Raw genomic sequence first — 12,525 nt, 5'->3', positions numbered from 1 at the left:
AACCTGAGTTGTAACTGCTCCTGACCAACCAGCTTCAGATTTGAGGTTCTAATAACACCTCCAATTCAAGATGCCAACCGCAAGTCCAGGTTGTTACTTATACTTCTGAGCAACTGGTTATAGATCAGACATTCCTATGACACCCTTATCATTTTGAATAATTTGCTAGACTGTTTCACAGAACTGTGGAAACATGTTTACTCGCTAGATTACCAATTTATAAGAGGTTAAGAAGAGGTGGCAAGAATACATAGAGGAATTATACAAAAAAGATCTTAATGACTGGAATAACCACAATGATGTGGTCACCTAAAGCCAGACATCCTGGAGTGTGAAGTAAAGTGGTCCTTAGGAAGTATTACTATGAATAAAGCTAGTGGAAGTGATGGAATTCTAGCTAAGTTATTTCAAAACCTAAAAGACGATGCTGTTAAAGTGCTGCAGTCAATATGCCAGCAAATTTGGAAAACCAGCAATGGCCACAGGACTGGTAAAGGTCAGTTTTCATTTCAATCCCAAAGAATGGCAATGCCAAAGAATCTTCAAACAACCATATAATTGCACTCATTACACATGCTAGCAAGATAATGCTCAAAATCCTTCAAGCTAGGCTTCAATAGTACATGCACTGAGAACTTCCAGATATACAAGCTGCATTTAGAAAAAGCAGAGGAACCAGAGATCAAATTGCCACAATCTACTGGATCATAGAAAAAGCAAGGGAATTCCAGAAAAACATCTACTTCTGCTTCATTGACTATGTTATAGCCTTTGATTGTGGACTGTGTGGATCACAACAAACTGTGGAAAATTCATAAAGAGATGGGAATGCCAGACCACCTTACCCATCTCCTGAGAAACCTGTATGCAGGACAAGAAGCAGTAGTTAGAACAGGATATGGAATAACTAACCGCTTCCAAATTGGAAAGGAGTACATCACGGCTGTATTTTTTCATCCTGCTTCTTTAATTTATATGCAGAGCACATCACGTGAAATGCCCAGCTGGATGAATCACAAGCTAGAATGAAGATTGCCTGGAGACATGTCAACAATCTCAGATATGCAGGTGATACCACTCTAATGGAAGAAAGTAAAGAGGAATTAAAGAGCATCTTGATGAAGGTGAAAGAAGAGAGTGAAAAAACTGTCTTAAAATTCAACATTCAAAAAACAAAGATCATGACATCTGATCTCATCACTTCATGGCAAATGGATGGGTAAAAAGTGGAAACAGTGACAGATTTTATTTTCTTGGGCTCCAAAATGACAATGGACTGTGACTGCAGCCACTAAATTAAAAGATGCTTGCTCCTTGGAAGGAAAGCTATGACAAACCTAGATAGTGTATTAAAAAAGCAGAGATATCACTTTACAGACAAAGGTCTGTATAGCCAAATCTGTGTTTTTTCTAGTAGCCATGTATGGATGTGAGAGTTGGACCATAAAGAAGGCTGAGCACCGAGGAATTGATGCTTTTGAACTTTGGTGCTAGAGAAGACTCTTGAGAGTCCCTTGGACTGCAAGGAGATCAAACTAGTCAATCCTAAAGGAAATAAACACTGAATATTCATTGGAAGGACTGATGCTAAAGCTGAAGCTCCAATACGTTGTCCAGCTGATGTCAAGAGCCTATTCACTGGAAAAGCCCTGATGCTGGGAAAGACTGAGGGGAAGAAAAAGGGATGACAGAGGATAAGATGGTTGGATAGCATCACTGACTCTATGGACATGAATCTGAGCAAACTCGGAGATAGTGAAGGACAGGGAAGCCTGACCTGCTGCAGACCATGGGGTAGCAAAGAGCTGGATACAACTTAGTGACTGAACAACAACAACAAAGGCTATTAAAGGATATACAGATCCACAGCCAGATGAAGGGTTTCATAGGGTGAGATCCCAAACAGAAGAACTTCTGTCCTCAAGGAGCTTATGGTCCAGCACTGTAGCATATGGAAATGTTCTAATTCCCCAGGTTGGAAACTCTCTCAACCTTCTCCTTTGGGTTTTCTTGGAGTCCTCATTACTTAAGCATGATTGATTAAATCATCAGTCAATGATGATTGATTGGCCAAGCAATCTAGCCCTCCTTTCCTCCCTGTAAATCAACCCCCTCTTCAAGATTGGTCTTCCTTGCCACCAGCTCACTTTCTGAGGTGTTTTCAAAAGCTACCTTAATTAAAGTAAATCAGTTATGTGGAAAGGGACTTCTGAATAACTCAACACTCATTTCACCTTTGTGGCTCTGAAGCATTTTCAAGAACTGAGGACAAGAGACAATGTACAATAATAAAAGATGCACCCATTGCTCAGGAAATTTGGGATTTGAGAGCTGTGAGCCTGGAACCATGGATGAAGACCAGATATATATGAGAAATATTTTGACCATCTGAGTGACCAAACATACATATTTCTTATAAATCACAATATTGCAGATAATATATAATCTGGATGTTTAACTATGGTAGCATTATAATGTTATTATTCAGTCGCTAAGTCATGTCCAACTCTTTGAGACTCCATGGACTGTAGCCTACCAGGTTTCTCTGTCCATGAGATTTTCTAGGCAAGAGTACTGGCATGGGTTGCCATTTCTGACCCAGGGATCAAACCCGTGGCTTCTGCATTGGCAGACGGATTCCCTACCGTTGAGCCACCAGGAAACCCACATATAAATATGTAAAAGTAACAGTGTAACACAAACATTACACGGTAAAATAGATAAAAGAATTGACTTTAAAGTCAAGTCAGCTTCCTCTCAAGATTCTGCCTCACTGGAAGGTTAGAGCTAGAGTGGAAACAATTCCATGACTGAGAGGGAACAGCATAGAGTACCATCCAGACCTAAAAAGATTGGGAGAAAGTGAGTTTGATTCAGATAAAATCTTAACAGTTTTCTTTAAAAAATTGTTTGTTCGGTTGTGTTGTCTTAGTGGCAGCATGCAGGATCTTAGTTGAGGCATGCAGCTCTCTATTATGGTGCACTGACTTAGCTGTTCTGCAGCATGTGGGATCTTAGTTCCCTGACCAGGGATCAAGCCCCCAGCCACTTCATTGCAAGATGGATTCTTAATCACTGGACCACCAGGGAGGTCCCTGTCTGAGAGCTTTAATTTCTAAAATAAATCAGTGCTGCACTCAGGTACCTTTGTTGTTTACCAAATTAAGCAGCCTCTGGTTTGCATAGTTGTAAGAATTTTGTTTTCTTTTGTTTCCCCCAGGCTTCCTGAGTCTAAAGGAGTTATATTCACAGAGCATTTGTTAGAATATCCATATAGAAAGTTTTACTTATGTTAATATAATAAATAGCTTTTCAGAAAACTTCCTAAGATGGTTCATTATTTATGCATGGCTTTGAATAGTGGGTTTTTGTAATAGTGGGTTTTCTCTGATTAAAATAAGATTTCACTTTTGAAGTCTCTGACACGTATGGGAAAATATTTAGCAATAGACACATATGTAGTATAATAAGTTAAATATATAGTGTTTTTAAAGAACAATCTATAATACTTGAAGAAGAGGAGTTTAGAATATGTTATTGAATTGGGCCTAGATGAGGTATTCTATGAAAAGCATTTTTATGAAGTGATAAGTAGATTTTTCATGGTTAAAAGTTGATTATCTGCCAGTGATATTTTCAGCTTATCTTTGCTTATAGGAAATGGAAGTTTATTTACGTATTTGTTTAGCTTCAGGTACACATTACAAAACAAAGTTTAAAGGAAAACACACGGTGGAAAAGTGAAGAGTACCTTGGTAGTCCATGTGATAACAGCTCCAAGTGAAAACCTTCACATGTGAAAAGTCCCTGTTATGGAAGTTCAGTTCTTCCTGAAAAAGAATTGCTTTGTACCTGGGATTCTGAGCTGGAACTGATTCTTTCTTACCAACTGGAATTTCAAGTGTCCCTCCCTCCGCCACAACAGGATGAAGGGGCCCCAGGCTAGAATGCACCAGGGCTAAGTTCCTAGACATCTCTCCCAGAAGGAAAACAATAGACTGCTGGCATTTTTTAAGTTGATAAGAAGGAGGAAACCACTGGAACTCTAAAGAAATTAGTTGGTAATGATCTTAAAGGTGGCCGTGAACCTTTGCAGTTGCAAAGCAGAACATCTTTCAGCAAAGAGGCTCTTGATAGAGGAAGTGACTGGTCACTTTGAACAAGAAACAAAATCGGCTTGATTCACATGAATAATCAGCCAAGCCTGAAAAATGCGAGGAAGTAAATCCAGACCCACTTTAATGTTAAGGTAACAGCCGCTGAACCACTCCAGAGATTCTCACCAATTCCCTAATTCAAAGCAAGAGCAGTTTGTTCTATAGTTGTTTGTTCTTACATAACCACGAGGTAAAATACATTTGAACTTTCCCTTTCTGTCCATTGTAGGGGTTTGATTTCTCTCAATAATTTTTTTTCTCTAAATTTTGCAAAGTCTCAACTTAGAAACTTTCCTAAAAATTGTTATAACTATAGGTGGATACATCTTATTATAATCTCATGCCTGAAATGGACAAATGTAAGTTCACCAGGTATAATTTTGCAGCAACTGGGGTGTTCAAGAAATGTTACTTTTATTTGATTTAAATTTAGCTAAAATATATTAAGGGCTTCCCTACTAGCTCAGACGGTAAAGCATCTGCCTGCAATGCAGGAGACCCAGGTTCAATCCCTGGGTTGGGAAGATACCCTGCAAAAGGAAATAGCAACCCACTCCAGTATTCCTGCCTGGAGAATTTCATGGAGAGAGGAGCCTGGCAGGCTACAGTCCGGGGGGTTGCAAAGAATCAGAAACTACTGACTGACTAACACGCAAAAATATTTTTAAATCTCCAGATATCAAGGCTGGCAGGAAATTCAATCTCAGTTACTTGGTCCCTCACTTCCTGGAATTCCAAACTCACCAAAATACAGAAAGGGATCCCTCTTGGTTTGGGCAGCAGAGGTTACCTTTGTGATGCCCTATGAACCAGGCTCTGTGGCATGGTGAGCCACCCACAAGTGCTGGGTTTTAGCTTGTCCAGGCCCAGTTAGGGCCTCGTTAACTCTGTGGGCCGCAACTCCCCAGGCCTTATGGAAATGAGATAGCTCAATATCTCTGATTCTGTTTTTTTCACCAATTATGAGAAGTCACCCACGTCTGTCCCTTTAAGCTGGGGAAACAAAAACACAAAAGAAAAGCTGTGTGGGGGATATATTTCTTTTTCTTTTTGGTCTTTCCTCAAAGCAAAGAAACACAGAACTTGGTGTATGTGGCAGGATTGAGGGTGGAGAGGATAAAGTAAAAAGAATAGTGATAGAACAAAATAAAACAATATGTGCTGCTTCATAGGTAGTTAACATCTTTTACAGAACATGCTTCTAACAGGACTTATCTGTATCTGCATGTTAAGTTAATAATGAGAACACTTCATCTATTCTCATAGAAGATTAAAAAAACAGCACTTTCTAGAGTGATCAAAGGGATTAATGGGACATTTTTATACCCAGAAACAGGTTTAATGAGGCCCTATTCTATGGATATGAGAAATTCGCAGGTATCAGGAATCTAAGAAATTCTATGTGGCTTCAAGTATACGCTAGAATATTAGAATTACTTAAAAGTGAGAGTGAAAGTTGCTCAGTTGCGTCCAACACTTTGTGACCCCATGGACTATACAGTCTATAGAATTCTCTAGGCCAGAATACTGGAGTGGGTAGCCTGTCCCTTCTACAGGGGATCTGCTGGACCCAGGAACCGAACCAGGGTCTCCTGCATTGCAGGCAGATTCTTTACCAACTGAGCTATCAGAGAAGCCCAGAAGTACTTTAGACTTACTCTTATAAGTAATTAATCTAAGAGTAAGAGTAATTGAAGTCCCTCAATTACTGCAGTGGCAGATGGTAACTGCAGCCACAAAATTAAAAAATGCTTGCTCCTTGGAAGAAAAGCTGTGACCAACCTAGAGAGCATATTAAAAAGCAGAGACGTTATTTTACCGACAAAGGTCTGTCTAATCAAAACTATGATTTTTCCAGTAGTCATGTATGGATGTGACAGTAGGACCATAAAGAAGGCTGAATACCAAAGAATTGATGCTTTTGAACTGTGGTGTTGGAGAAAACTCTTGAGAGTCCCGTGGACTGCAAGGAGATCCAACCAGTCCATCCTAAAGGAAATCAGTCCTGAATATTCTTTGGAAGGACTGATGCTGAAGCTGAAGCTCAATACTTTGGCCACCTAATGTGAAAAGCCGAGTCATTGGAAAAGACCCTGATGCCGGAAAAACTGAAGGCACGAGAAGGGGACAACAGAGGAAGAGATGATGGATGACATCACTGACTCAACGGACATGAGTTTGAGCAAGCTCTGGGGGATTGTGAAGGACAGGGAACCCTGGTGTGCTGCAGTCCATGGGGTGGCAGAGAGTCGGACACAACTGAGCTACAGTCCTAAAGAGTGCCTTGCAGTTAGTCTTTCAACATCAGCATCAACTAAGTCTTTCACCTTCATTTTCCTAAAGATGAATGATCTCAGACAGTTCCCAGAATTCTGATGCTCATTTTGGGTAAAGTGCTAATGGAGAGCTCATTGTGAGCATTTCCCCATGCTTGGTTGTAGGCTGTTCAGACACTGCAGAAGGCAATGTCGGTCCCGAGTTCCTGTGGGCACCAAACATTTCTAAGCATCATCATAGACTGTGGACTGTGATTTTTTTTTTAAATTAATAATTAAACTTCCTTAAACTGGTTTTATTTAATGTGCTTGCTGTGTAAGAAAGCACATGGTTCTTGAGTAAAAGAACATTTAATTTTCTAATCAATGCCACAGAGATGTTTTCTTGCATTTATTTCTACCCAGTTCTGAATTATATGTTGATTGTGTGTAATGGATGTTTAGTAAGGAATAGGGGACAAAATTAGATGCTATTCTAAATAGCTCATGCCTGGTTTTAATGTCAAATGGCTTCTATTTTCTGTAATTATCTATGAATAGTAAGTCATAGGGTCTGTCAGTTCAGTGTTTTCTGAAGAGCAGCCATGTCACCATCACTGGGGAACTTGTTAGAACTGACCCAGCCCAAACGTACTGAATCAGAATCTGCATTTATTAGGTACATAAAAGTTTAAAGAGCATGTCTTGGGAAACAGTTTAGACTGAATTATTTGTGAAACTTTGGAAAACTATGGATGCCAAATTTCCATAGTAGATCTATTGAATCAGAATAACTGGAGTTGCATGCAACGTGCATTTAAGAAAAAAAACTCACAGGTCAAATTTGTATGTGCTTCTAACATTTCTTCTAATAGTGGGAAGAAAACGACAATAGTAAATGGAAACATGCTTTCAGCACGAATTGTTATCAACAGGTATTCAGTTCAAGTGGTGCAAATTTTTTTTTTTTTTAACTAAGGCAACAGATTTGAGGATTAGCTAGAGTTTATAGATTCATGTTACTCTTTATGAATTAACAATTTGAATAATTGGAAAATAAATTGGGGAATAAATATTTTTTATACTTTTTTCCTAATGTGTACAAAGCATTAAAATATCATTAGAATATTTGATTCTGTATTGTTACATTGATGGCAAAAGTTTTTTCTGGGACGGTATATAACTACTAAAATGACTGTGTAATTTCACATTTGAACTGTCTCTAATAAGCATTTATGGGCTTCCCAGGTGGCACTAGTGGTAAAGAACCCATCTGGCAATGCAGGAGACATAAGACATGTGGGTATGATCCCTGGGTCAGGAAGATCCCCTGGAGAAGGAAATGCCAACTCACTCTAGTATTCTTGCCTGGAGAATTCCATGTACAGAGGAGCCTGGTGGGCTACAGTCTATGGGGTCTCAAAGAGCTGTACACAACTAAGGGACTAACGCTGGGGGCTCAGAGGTAAGGAAACCACTTGCAATGCAGGAGATGTAATTTAGATCCCTGGGTCAGGAAAATACTCTGGAGAAGGAAATGGCAAATTTGTTTGGGAAATCCCACAGACAGAAGAGCCTGCAGGCTATAGTCCATGGGGTCACAAAGAGTCAGACATGACTGATGCGAGTTAGCATAACATGGTAGATAGTAAGAATTTATAATTGGAATTTTCCAGAATAGTGGTAACTTCTGGGTTCTTGCTTTGTTTAGTGTGAAAATAACAGAATAAGGACCCTAGACATAAGTTTTAGTGAATTTTTTTGGTCTTAAAAAAGTGAACTTTTGTAATAATAGCAGCCAAATAAGAGCAGTAACAATTTCTAGCTTGATTACTCTGGTTTTTTATCTGGCTAAAATCTATTTGAATAAAAACGCAAAAATTTCAGACCAAAGTTGAAGTTCGGTTTTGTTTTGATTCCTAAAAAGCTAGATTCTAATATTGTATGTTGTGTTTTTTTAAGGAGAGACAGTTTAGGATTATTGATCATAACCATTTTTTATCTGCTTTGGTGTATTGTTTTACTTTGCCCCTTTGTGAAAATTATTTCTAATTTAGTCTGAAACATTAATTGATACTTTGATGGATACATATGATACTCTGAGAACTAAACAATTGATTTTATTGAAAGTTTTGCGAGGTAAAATTGGGGATGACTTTTGGCTACTCAGTAGAATACAAAATTTGTTTGTTCTTTCTCTTCAAAAAAAAAAAAAGAGAGAGAGACAAAACGCTCATAAACATTTTGTGAAGACTTCCAGTCAATGGATAAATTATATGAGGTTTCAGAAAATTGGTAATAAAATATAAACTCTCCCTGTTAGTTTAAATTGTAAAGATGTGCAAAATATATTGTGCCTCACAATATAGCAGAATTGTGGTTTTCTGTGTAGTCATTGGATTAAATACTCAGAAGACTTCTGACTCTCTGCTTTCAGACAGCATGGAAAAAGTGGAGTATCCTAATCTCAAAAATCTAATCAAGTTCACTACAGAAATTGCTTGTTAACTAACGGTAATAAGTCTTAAGTAGAAGGGTTCTCTCAAATGTAATTTTAATATAGTTTTGCTCCCATAGAAACCCTTTTCATCTTGCTTTGATTCTAGTGTAAATGTAGAACACTTAGGTAAATTTCTGACTGAAAGGTAATCTACATTCTCCTCTTAGAAGAGAATCCAATTTATGAGCAGTTTAACTGCTAATTTGCTAAGTCTCTCCCTCAGTAAAGGCTACTGAGCCTCATTGAAAATGGTGAATCCTATTCTAATATTTTAAAATGGTAATTAATTCACAGTACAAAGGGTATTATGAGGTACTTCCTAAATGTTTTGCAGCATTGAATTGACAGTTATATATTTAAAAAAAAGCACAATTTTGAAGTCAACAAATTTGATGGCACTTCAAAATACAAGTGTTGGTATAATTAGTAGGAGTCAGTTAACTAAGTTTATTGTGCATTTATGGAATGGTCTGCCATGTGAAAAGCACTTTGCCACATCTCTGATTTTGAACCTCTGTCTCTCCATGAGAATACGTCAACTCTGTTCAATAACTTCACATACTCATCTGGTTTATCTCAAATTCTACTATTTTAGAATTCCTTGAGCTACCAAGGGGAAAACCATGGAATCAATGCAAAGTAATCTGATGATAATTCTGAAGGCTTCTGTAATAAAAAACAGCTGTAACTACTAGGTCATGTCATTGCCAAATTGTAATTTATAGGGGAAATGTATATTTGGTACTCTCACATATATTTGTTTCTCATCCATAGTTCCTGGCTTATAGCTTTCAAAACCCTTGGGATTTTCTGAGCAAAAGGAGCAATGAAATAATATTTAGTCTCTCATACTTAGTTCCTCAGAACACTTCTGCAAAGGTGACTTTTTGATCCCTTTCAAACGTGTGGACCGGTTGCCAGGAGAACCATGTTATTGGAGAGGAACTTTCAGTCTTTCTTGCTCCACCTGTGGGAGTGAGGGGGAAGGCCTGGAGGCTGAATCTATCACCAACGGCCAATGATCAACCATGCCCATGTAATGAAGTTTCTAGGGTTTGGAGAGCTTCTGAGTTGCTAAACATGTGGAGAATGGGGAAAGTGGTGGGTCTGAGGGGGGCTTGGAGGCTCTGCCCTTTTCCTGTGTTTTCTCCCAGGATCTCTTCATCTGGCTATTGATTCTTGTATTTTAGTATCCTTTTTATAAAAAATTGGTAATCTAGTGAGTCAACAGGTTTTTCTGAGTTCTCTGAGGCATTCTAGCAAATTATTCAAACCTGAGAAGTGGTGGGAACCTCTTGATTTATAGCAAGTCAGTCAGAGTTACATGTAATAATCTGCATTTGGGATTGGCATACTGAGTTGGAGGGGGTCATAGTTACCTCCAGTTTTAGCCCATCAGTTAGAAGCACAGGTAACAATCTGGGCTTCCCTTTGGTGTCTGAAGTAGAGAAGAGTATAGTAAGACTGAGCTCTTTACCTGAGGAATCTGATGCAACCTTTAGATGCATAGTGTCAGAATCGAGCTGAATTCTTGGACAGCCTGCATGTGCCCCGGAATTGCTTGTTGATGTGGGGAGGCCTCCAAACACACGCTAATTGGAATTGGGTCCAGGAACCCTTTTGGAATCATATCAAGGAACATTTGGAAGAATTTTAAATTTTAATTTCTCCCTTATTTCTGCTTAAACCCCATTTTCTATTATCATTCAGAATTTCCAAGCACAAATATTCCACAGACTTGAGAAAAAAGAGGAAAATTATAAAAACAATGGAGGGTAGACAAAGTTATCTGTTTATGTTAGTTGAGTATAAACAGTTAAACATGTTAACTGATAAGCCAAACTTTAACAAGGAAAGAGGCTAATTATGGTGACAGTCAAAGATAAGGATGAAATGAATATTCTTAAATCAAGAAAAAAAAGGAAAACCAAGACAAATGATAAATATTTTTTCTTCACGTTTTGTCCCATAGTGAAATTATTTTTCTAAAAGCAAATGATTGAATAAAAATCCCGAAGTCCCAATTTACCCTTGTAAGATACTGATTTTCCTCTGGAGGAAAAGGCTGTGGGAACAACATTGCCTCAGCTGCTAGCCAAAGCACAAACTAGATTACCTAGTAAGGCTTTTCCATTTCTAATTTCTAGACCCTTATATTAATAAATTTTCCTATTTAATTTTTGTGCTGTCAGTGGAAGTATCAAAACTCTGGTAAAAAAAAAAAAGGTCCAAGATGAAAACTGCTTATTCTGTGATAGTAAGGGGAAACTAAAACCTATTCATTTCACTCTGTTAAGTTAGTTATTGTTAGTCACTCAGTCATGCCTGACCCTGCAACTTCCTGGACTGTAGCTCACCAGGCTCCTCTGACCATGGGATTCTCTAGGCAAGAATACTGGAGTGAGTTGCCATTTCCCTACTTCAGGGGATCTTCCGCATGCAGGGATCAAACACAAGTCTTCTACACTGTAGGCAGATTCTTTACCATCTGAGCCACCAGAGAAACTCCTGTTAAGTAGATACAGTAAATATTCACTCCCTCATTCATACAATAAATATTCTTTGAGTGTCTGCTGTGTGCCAGGCTCTATTTTATATGTATGAAATGTTGGCATCTTAATTCCTAATCAATCTAATGCCATGATTAAAGAAATAATAATATTAAGAGTAATGTCTAAAGCTCAACATTCAGAAAACTAAGATCATGGCATCTGGTCTCATCACTTCATGGGAAATAGATGGGGAAACAGTGGAAACAGTGTCAGACTTTATTTTTCTGGGCTCCAAAATCACTGCAGATGGTGATTGCAGCCACGAAATTAAAAGAAGCTTACTCCTTGGAAGAAAAGTTATGACCAACCTAGATAACATATTGAAAAGCAGAGACATTACTTTGCCAACAAAGATCTGTCTAGTCAAGGCTGTGGTTTTTCCAGTGGTCATGTATGGATATGAAAGTTGGACTGTGAAGAAAGCTAAGCGCCGAAGAATTGATGCCTTTGAACTGTGGTGTTGGAGAAGACTCTTGAGAGTCTCTTGGATGCAAGGAGATCCAACCAGTCCATTCTGAAGGTGATCAGTCCTGGGCGTTCTTTGGAAGGACTGATGCTAAAGCTGAAACTCCAATACTTTGGCCACCTCACGCGTAGAATTGACTCATTGGAAAAGACCCTGATGCTGGGAGGGATTGTGGACAGGAGGAGAAGGGGACGACAGAGGATGAGATGGCTGGATGGCATCACCAACTTAACGGACAGGAGTTTGGGTGAACTCTGAGAGTTGGTGATGGACTGGGAGGCCTGGCGTGCTGCAATTCATGGGGTTGCAAAGAGTTGGACACGACTGAGCGACTGAACTGAAGTGAACTGATACATAGTGTGCTTCACAAATGAAAGTCCATATTAATTACATAAAACAAGGAAGGAGTCTATATGAGAAAAAGATTCTTGTCCTCAATTATCAACAGTCCTTCTATATGTGCTGCTACCCATCCCATTTCCTCATTTTGCAAGTCTTATAGCTGTGCTCTTTGAGGCTACAGAGGGTGGAGTGTTGGAGGAGATGGTCTAGTTTTCATGGTCCGTCCTCTGTATCTGCTTTAATATTTCCCTGT

General features: G+C 38.7%; 1 non-coding gene across 1 annotated transcript; it reads left to right on the top strand.

Annotated features, from left to right (window-relative positions):
• The first annotated feature begins 4,609 nt into the window (after positions 1-4,609).
• On the top strand, positions 4,610-4,681 carry TRNAC-GCA (transfer RNA cysteine (anticodon GCA)). Its single transcript has one exon. It is a non-coding gene; the product is annotated as a tRNA-Cys (tRNA).
• Positions 4,682-12,525: the final 7,844 nt, after the last annotated feature.

This window comes from Capricornis sumatraensis, chromosome 7 (assembly GCF_032405125.1).
Source record: "Capricornis sumatraensis isolate serow.1 chromosome 7, serow.2, whole genome shotgun sequence".
NCBI classification, from domain to species: domain Eukaryota; kingdom Metazoa; phylum Chordata; class Mammalia; order Artiodactyla; family Bovidae; genus Capricornis; species Capricornis sumatraensis.
Note: the sequence above shows the minus strand (reverse complement) of the source record. Positions and strands in the feature narration are given on the sequence as shown.